The 7,044-nt window shown below is 33.6% G+C and overlaps 2 long non-coding RNA genes across 4 annotated transcripts; one reads left to right on the top strand and one right to left on the bottom strand.

Annotated features, from left to right (window-relative positions):
- The first annotated feature begins 1,906 nt into the window (after positions 1 to 1,906).
- On the top strand, positions 1,907 to 4,505 carry LOC144086144 (uncharacterized). The gene is made up of 5 exons (XR_013304362.1): positions 1,907 to 2,478; positions 2,669 to 2,770; positions 3,501 to 3,589; positions 3,657 to 3,755; positions 4,419 to 4,505. It is a non-coding gene; the product is annotated as an uncharacterized LOC144086144 (long non-coding RNA).
- Positions 4,506 to 4,556: 51 nt separating this feature from the next.
- On the bottom strand, positions 4,557 to 6,346 carry LOC144086075 (uncharacterized). Of its 3 annotated transcripts, none has more exons than XR_013304332.1 (6): positions 6,282 to 6,346; positions 5,435 to 5,506; positions 5,256 to 5,346; positions 5,059 to 5,160; positions 4,912 to 4,967; positions 4,557 to 4,620 (listed from the first exon to the last, which is right to left on the bottom strand). It is a non-coding gene; the product is annotated as an uncharacterized LOC144086075 (long non-coding RNA). The 3 variants fall into 3 exon arrangements; XR_013304331.1 differs by lacking the exon at positions 6,282 to 6,346 and adding an exon at positions 6,170 to 6,259; XR_013304333.1 differs by lacking the exon at positions 6,282 to 6,346 and adding an exon at positions 5,799 to 5,819.
- Between the last annotated feature and the right edge of the window lie 698 nt (positions 6,347 to 7,044).

Here is a 7,044-nt window from a genome sequence, read left to right as displayed (position 1 = left end):
AGAAAAAAGCCTTACTATACTATGTCGTTTTTTTAATTAAAAACCCTTACTATACTATGTCGTTTTTTAAGAAAAAAAGCCTTACTATACTATGTCGTTTTTTAAAGAAAAAAGCCTTACTATACTATGTCGTTTTTTGAGAAAAAAGCCTTACTATACTATGTCGTTTTTTTAATTAAAAAGCCTTACTATACTATGTCGTTTTTTAAGAAAAAAAGCCTTACTATACTATGTCGTTTTTTAAGAAAAAAGCCTTACTATACTATGTCGTTTTTTAAAGAAAAAAGCCTTACTATACTATGTCGTTTTTTAAAGAAAAAAGCCTTACTATACTATGTCGTTTTTTTAATTAAAAAGCCTTACTATACTATGTCGTTTTTTTTTAATTAAAAAGCCTTACTATACTATGTCGTTTTTTAAGAAAAAAAGCCTTACTATACTATGTCGTTTTTTAAAGAAAAAAGCCTTACTATACTATGTTGTTTTTTAAGAAAAAAGCCTTACTATACTATGTCGTTTTTTTAATTAAAAAGCCTTACTATACTATGTCGTTTTTTAAGAAAAAAAGCCTTACTATACTATGTCGTTTTTTAAGAAAAAAGCCTTACTATACTATGTCGTTTTTTAAATTAAAAAGCCTTACTATACTATGTCGTTTTTTAAGAAAAAAAGCCTTACTATACTGTGTCGTTTTTAAAGAAAAAAAGCCTTACTATACTATGTTGTTTTTTACAAAAAAATGCCTTACTATAGTATGTCGTTTTTAAAGAAAAAAGCCTTACTATACTATGTCGTTTTTTAAGCAAAAAGCCTTACTATACTATGTCGTTTTTTTTACAAAAAATGCCTTACTATACTATGTCATTTTTTAAAGGAAAAAGCCTTACTATACTATGTCGTTTTTTAATTAAAAAGCCTTACTATACTATGTCGTTTTTTAAGAGAAAAGCCTTACTATACTATGTCGTTTTTTTAAAGGAAAAAGCCTTACTATACTATGTCATTTTTTAAGAAAAAAGCTATACTATACTATACTATGTTGTTTTTTAAGAAAAAAAGCCTTACTATACTATGTCATTTTTTTAATTAAAAAGCCTTACTATACTATGTCGTTTTTTTAAGAAAAAAGCCTTACTATACTATGTCGTTTTTTTAAGCAAAAAGCCTTACTATACTATGTCGTTATTTAAGAAAAAAGCCTTACTATACTATGTCGTTTTTAGAGAAAAAAGCCTTACTATACTATGTCGTTTTTTAAAGAAAAAAGCCTTACTATACTATGTCGTTTTTTAAGCAAAAAGTCTTACTATACCATGTCGTTTTTTTACAAAAAAAAGCCTTACTATAGTATGTCGTTTTTTAAGGAAAAAAAGCCTTACTATACTATGTCGTTTTTTAAAGAAAAAAAGCCTTACTATACTATGTCGTTTTTTAAAGAAAAAAGCCTTACTATACTATGTCGTTTTTAAAGAAAAAAAGCCTTACTATACTATGTCGTTTTTTAAGAAAAAAAGCCTTACTATACTATGTCCTTTTTAAAGAAAAAAGCCTTACTATACCATGTTGTTTTTTTTAAATAAAAAAGCCTTACTATACTATGTCGTTTTTTAAGCAAAAAGCCTTACTATACTATGTGGTTTTTTTACAAAAAATGCCTTACTATACTATGTCGTTTTTTAAAGAAAAAAGCCTTACTATACTATGTCGTTTTTTTAATTAAAAAGCCTTACTATACCATGTCGTTTTTTAAGCAAAAAGCCTTACTATACTATGTTGTTGTTTTTAAGAAAAAAGCCTTACTATACTATGTCGTTTTTTAAAGAAAAAAGCCTTACTATACTATGTCGTTTTTTAAGAAAAAAGCTATACTATACTATGTTGTTTTTTAAGAAAAAAAACATACTATACTATGTCGTTTTTTAAAGAAAAAAGCCTTACTATACTATGTCGTCTTTTTTAAGAAAAGAGCCTTACAAAAACGACATAGTATAGTAAAGCTTTTTTCATGAAAAAACACCATATATAGTAAGGCGTTTTTCATGAATAAACACCTTGTATGGTGAAGCTTTTTTCGTGAAAACACACATTGGATATTAAGGCTTTTATTTGTTGAAAAAATGAACATGATAGTAAGGCCTTTAAACATACATTAAGCCACTAGAGGACGCTGTCTTAGTTTCTTCCTGCTCTTAACTTCCTGTCTCCAATCTAAGTCGTTACATAAATATTTTAAAATAATTGTTTTTGTTTTTAAATGGGCGTTTTTTGTGAATAATAACTTACTAATACACGTTATTATGAAAACAATGTATTTTTTCATGTCTATTTTTAATATGCACGACCAGCCAGAGTGCAACGACGGCCATTTTCAAAATGGCGGATGAGCCAGTACGGGTGTGCGCTGCAGAGCAGCTCTAAAGTGACGATTTATCGAAGAAAGACCCGATAAAGTTCATAAAGGACAATGTAGCGCATTCGGTAAGTTGTCATTTGGGTATTTCGAAGCTGCCGTTCTCATTTCCAAAGTGCATTTTGACGCGAGAGTGCTTCGTTCGCATCATGTAGCGCCACATGGATGGAAACAGAAATGTTTGCAAACAATGTGGCTACATTGCGTTACCTATAACTATTTATGTTTAAAATGAAATCATTCCATTGTATGTTTCAGTTCCTCAACGACCACACGCTGCTGGGAAACAACTAGAATGTGGCCAAAACGGTAAAAAAGGAGACGTTTGTCGACGCCTACAGCGATCTGTATGCAAGCAAAGTGAGTCATTTTTTAATCGTTTTTATTTTCTCTATCCCTGTATTGATTAAGTCAGCGTTCAGTATTCAGGTCATTGCTCAGTTAGCTTTTTTTCTATTATGATACATTTAAAATTTGAATGAAAACACTAAATGCGGCGTTGATTGTTAATAGCAAGAACCTGGGTGGCTACGTCACACCCACACAATTGATATCAGTAGAGGTTTAAATAATAAACAGTGCCCTTGTATTCTATAGTTTTTACCCTGGGCTTGTTTTCCCTTCACTTTCTTAAAGGGCTTGGACCTTTTCATTTGTAGTTTTAAATGTGGACGACCAAACCCAAGTGAGTCTTTCATTCAATAATAGTGCAAGGGTCATTTTTGAATTGAGTTTAAATATTGCATGGTAAAATACCCATTTTTACTGAGTATATGAAGAGAAAAATGGAGGCAACTCTTTGGCATATTTATTTAAAAAACGAATGGATTTGAAATGGAAAAACTCAGATAGGATGAAATAACATGGGTCAATTGTGCATCAAAATGTTTAAATAAGCAATTACATTGGATAACTTTATTCATCCCGTATTCGGGAAATTTCGTTGTCACAGTAGCAAGAGGGTGATGTAGGAATAGGAAAGGCATTTTAGACATAAATAGATAGGGAATGAGTAAGTTAATAAATATATAAACAAGTGTGTCTTTGAATCATCATACATACTACATAATCATGCGGTTGTCTTTTGCAGAGGTTTAAAGACCCGGCGCTGGTGGAAGACACTACAAACCAGGTGAAAGCCAAAGAAGTTGTGGATGGAGTAGGACCCAAGTGTTTCAGGTTGTTTTATTTATTATTTTCATTTAATGTGTACGAAACTAACTCATTGTAACTTTCTTCTCTTCAGGGTCCACCCGAGTTTACCGAATCAACACAAACTTCTCCAAAAAGGTTGACATGGTGAGCCGCTGGTATACAGGAGCATTGGACACCAACATCCCCTCAGGTACTCGTCGTTATAGAGCAGGGGTCTCCAACTCTGGTCCTTGGGGGTGCTCTATCCAGTCTGTTTTCCATATCCCCCTCTACTGCATCTGAATCAACACATGAGCTTGATTTGGGTGTGTTGGTGGAGAAAGATGTGGAAAATAGACTGGATAGGGACTCTCAAGGACTGGAGTTGTAGACCCCTGTTATAGTCTCTCTCTGCCTCTTTTGAAAATAACTGCAGTGACCAACAAGAAAAACCACACCAAACCATTGAGATTTGAAGTTGGCCTGTGCAAAGTCATCAGAAAGGTATGTTTTGCATTTCCTTTTTTTCCTTCTGTGGCTTTAAAAAGACTTGGGCCAAAATTTGACAATAAATAAATGTTCTTACCAAGAAGGGCCATCTTGCCTTTGTCCCACTGCCTTCCACAGTGGGACAAAGGTGAGATGGTTCTTCTTGGTAAGAACATTTATTTTTTGGGTCAAATTTTGACCCAAGTCTTTTTAAAGCCACAGGAGGAAAAAAGGAAATGCAAAACATACCTTTCTGATGACTGCACAGGCCAGCTTCAAATCTCAATGGTTTGGTGTGTTTTTTTCTTTTTGGTCACTGCAGTTATTTTCAAAAGAGGCCTTTTTTATGTTGTACTTATGTTCCTGACTCTTCTTTTTCTTCCAGGATCATTTTACCGATGGAAGATTGCTGTAGGACCTACATGAGCTCATCTTGAAAGCCACTTGGAATAATAAATATTCTTAAAGTGTATATATGTCTTGCTCATCATTTCCCTAGCAAAAAATGCAAGGGACACGAATGTCAAGTTTAAACTTTTTATTAACAGGAAAGTACACTTGTGTTGGTCAGTCTTCTTTCTCTCCACCTGCATACATAAGACAGCACAGTTAAATAAATCTTGCTAAAAAGACTTAAATGACTAAGTGTTTTTATATACATATATAAAAACACTTAGTCATTTTAGAAACTTCTTTTAATCAGAACATTTAATGTTGATTTTGGATTATTTTAAGTCTTTTTTGACATGTTTCAATCTTGCCAAAGAATATTAAAAAATAATATTATTTGGCAAGATTGGAACATGTCAACAAAGACTTAAAATAATCCAAAATCAACATTAAATGTTCTGATTAAGAGAATTTTCTAAAATCCTTACCTTAAGGGTCTGGTGCCTCACTTTGCCAGCATGAGCCAGAGAGCTGTGGACTTTACCTATATAAGGGGGAAAGTAAATTATGTTCAATGAAATATCACATTGAGTGACAAGATTACTTGGATATTCTACAATAAACAAATGCATTACCCTGCCAACATCCACCAAAATGCAGAATTTAGAGATGCCACATCTTCAAGCAAGCAACCTGCGAGGAAGATCACTTGCAGACGCTCCAGCGTTGACACGAGCCTGATGCACCAAAAAAAGAGGCAAAAGTTACCATATATAGAGACTGGAGATTCAACAGATAGGCTTAGGTGGGTTATTTTTTTAACTAGTTTTACCTTGATCGGGGCCAGTCTCATCTTCTGTACCTTCAAGGGTGAGGTTTCTGGGGACAGGAATAGCTGCATATTGATGCTAAACGGGGAAAACCTGCAAACAAAAAAAACAACAGTTATCATATGTAGAGGCTGGAGATTCAATAGATAATCTTAGGTGTTTTTGTTGAAACTAGCTTTACCTTGATCTGGACCATTTTCCCATCCTGAAACCTCAAGGTTGAGTGTTATGGGCATGCAGGAAGAGCTGCATCCTAATGAAAAACAGAGAAAACTTGATTAATCTAGCTATTTGGGAGTTGCCAAACAATTATTACAGTAGAGAAAAATTCTAACAAGAAATTTAGTAAACGATCGAGATGAAGAATGAGTGATCCGTGCTATTTTCCCTATTCCGGACAAGGCGATTAAACATACAGATTAACCTTAACAACTTTTTTGTGAAAAAAATGATTTTTTTTCCAGAAAACAGAACAATTAGAATTACAAATTGGAAACGGGTATTAAGCACTGGCAGTGAAATCTATCATTACATACAACACACACCAGGAACTAAATCGTGCCTCTAGATGTCCTTTTAGAGTTAGACTTTACCCAGTAAACTGTGCGTTGATGTCTTTGCTTTGTTTGATTAAATTAAAAAGACACATGACTCAATAATGGAGAGAGAAAACGGGCAACAGTACTTTTCAAATCAAATGGGAAGCGTCGTCGTGTGACGCTAATGCTAAGCTAACTAGCCACATGCTACACACAGCCGCGGGTGAAAATGAGCCCAAACTTAATTTATCGACGGTGTGTTCAACCTAGAATTAAACTAACAGATTTGTTGGCGTTTTGGGCTCAGTCGATTGCTTAAAAATCTCCCGGTAGCGTGATAAAAATGCACTTAGGCCGTAAATTGCTCCACGTCTTACCTCGTCGTGCCAGTCGTCCGCCATCTCTGAAAACGCTGGTCGAAAGAGAAACTGCGCATGTGCGTAAGTCGCGTAGCTACGTCACCAGATGTGGAAAAGATGGTTTGCTTACCGCGCTCCAGGAGGTGGCCCTCTCCTCCCAACTCAACGTCATGTTTTGAAGATGACAGAATAGTCGTCATTCTTGTGGTCTTGGTGCTATGAAACACTTAATGCATTAAACTATAGTATCTATAACATCCCTCTTTGAATGAATGAACTATAGTAGAGTTCATTCATTCACCGCTTTATCCTTACTAGGGTCGCAGAGGGTGCTGGAGCCAATCCCAGCTGAAGGAGACAAACAACTATTCATGCACACACTCATACCTATGTCGTTTTTTAAGAAAAAATGCCTTACTATACTATGTCGTTTTTTTAAGAAAAAAGCCTTACTATACTATGTCGTTTTTTAAGAAAAAAGCCTTACTATACTATGTCGTTTTTAAAGAAAAAAGCCTTACTATACTATGTCGTTTTTTAAAGAAAAAAGCCTTACTATACTATGTCGTTTTTTAAGAAAAAAGCCTTACTATACTATGTCGTTTTTTAAAGAAAAAAGCCTTACTATACTATGTCGTTTTTTAAAGAAAAAAGCCTTACTATACTATGTTGTTGTTTTTAAGAAAAAAGCCTTACTATACTAAGTCATTTTTTAAAGAAAAAATGCCTTACTATACTATGTCGTTTTTTTTAGAAAAAAGCCTTACTATACTATGTCGTTTTTTAAAGAAAAAAGCCTTACTATACTATGTCGTTTTTTAAAGAAAAAAGCCTTACTATACTATGTTGTTGTTTTTAAGAAAAAAGCCTTACTATACTATGTTGTTGTTTTT

The sequence above is a fragment of the Stigmatopora argus genome, chromosome 12, assembly GCF_051989625.1.
Source record: "Stigmatopora argus isolate UIUO_Sarg chromosome 12, RoL_Sarg_1.0, whole genome shotgun sequence".
Classification (NCBI taxonomy): Eukaryota; Metazoa; Chordata; class Actinopteri; order Syngnathiformes; family Syngnathidae; genus Stigmatopora; species Stigmatopora argus.
This window is presented reverse-complemented; position numbering and strand designations above follow the sequence as displayed.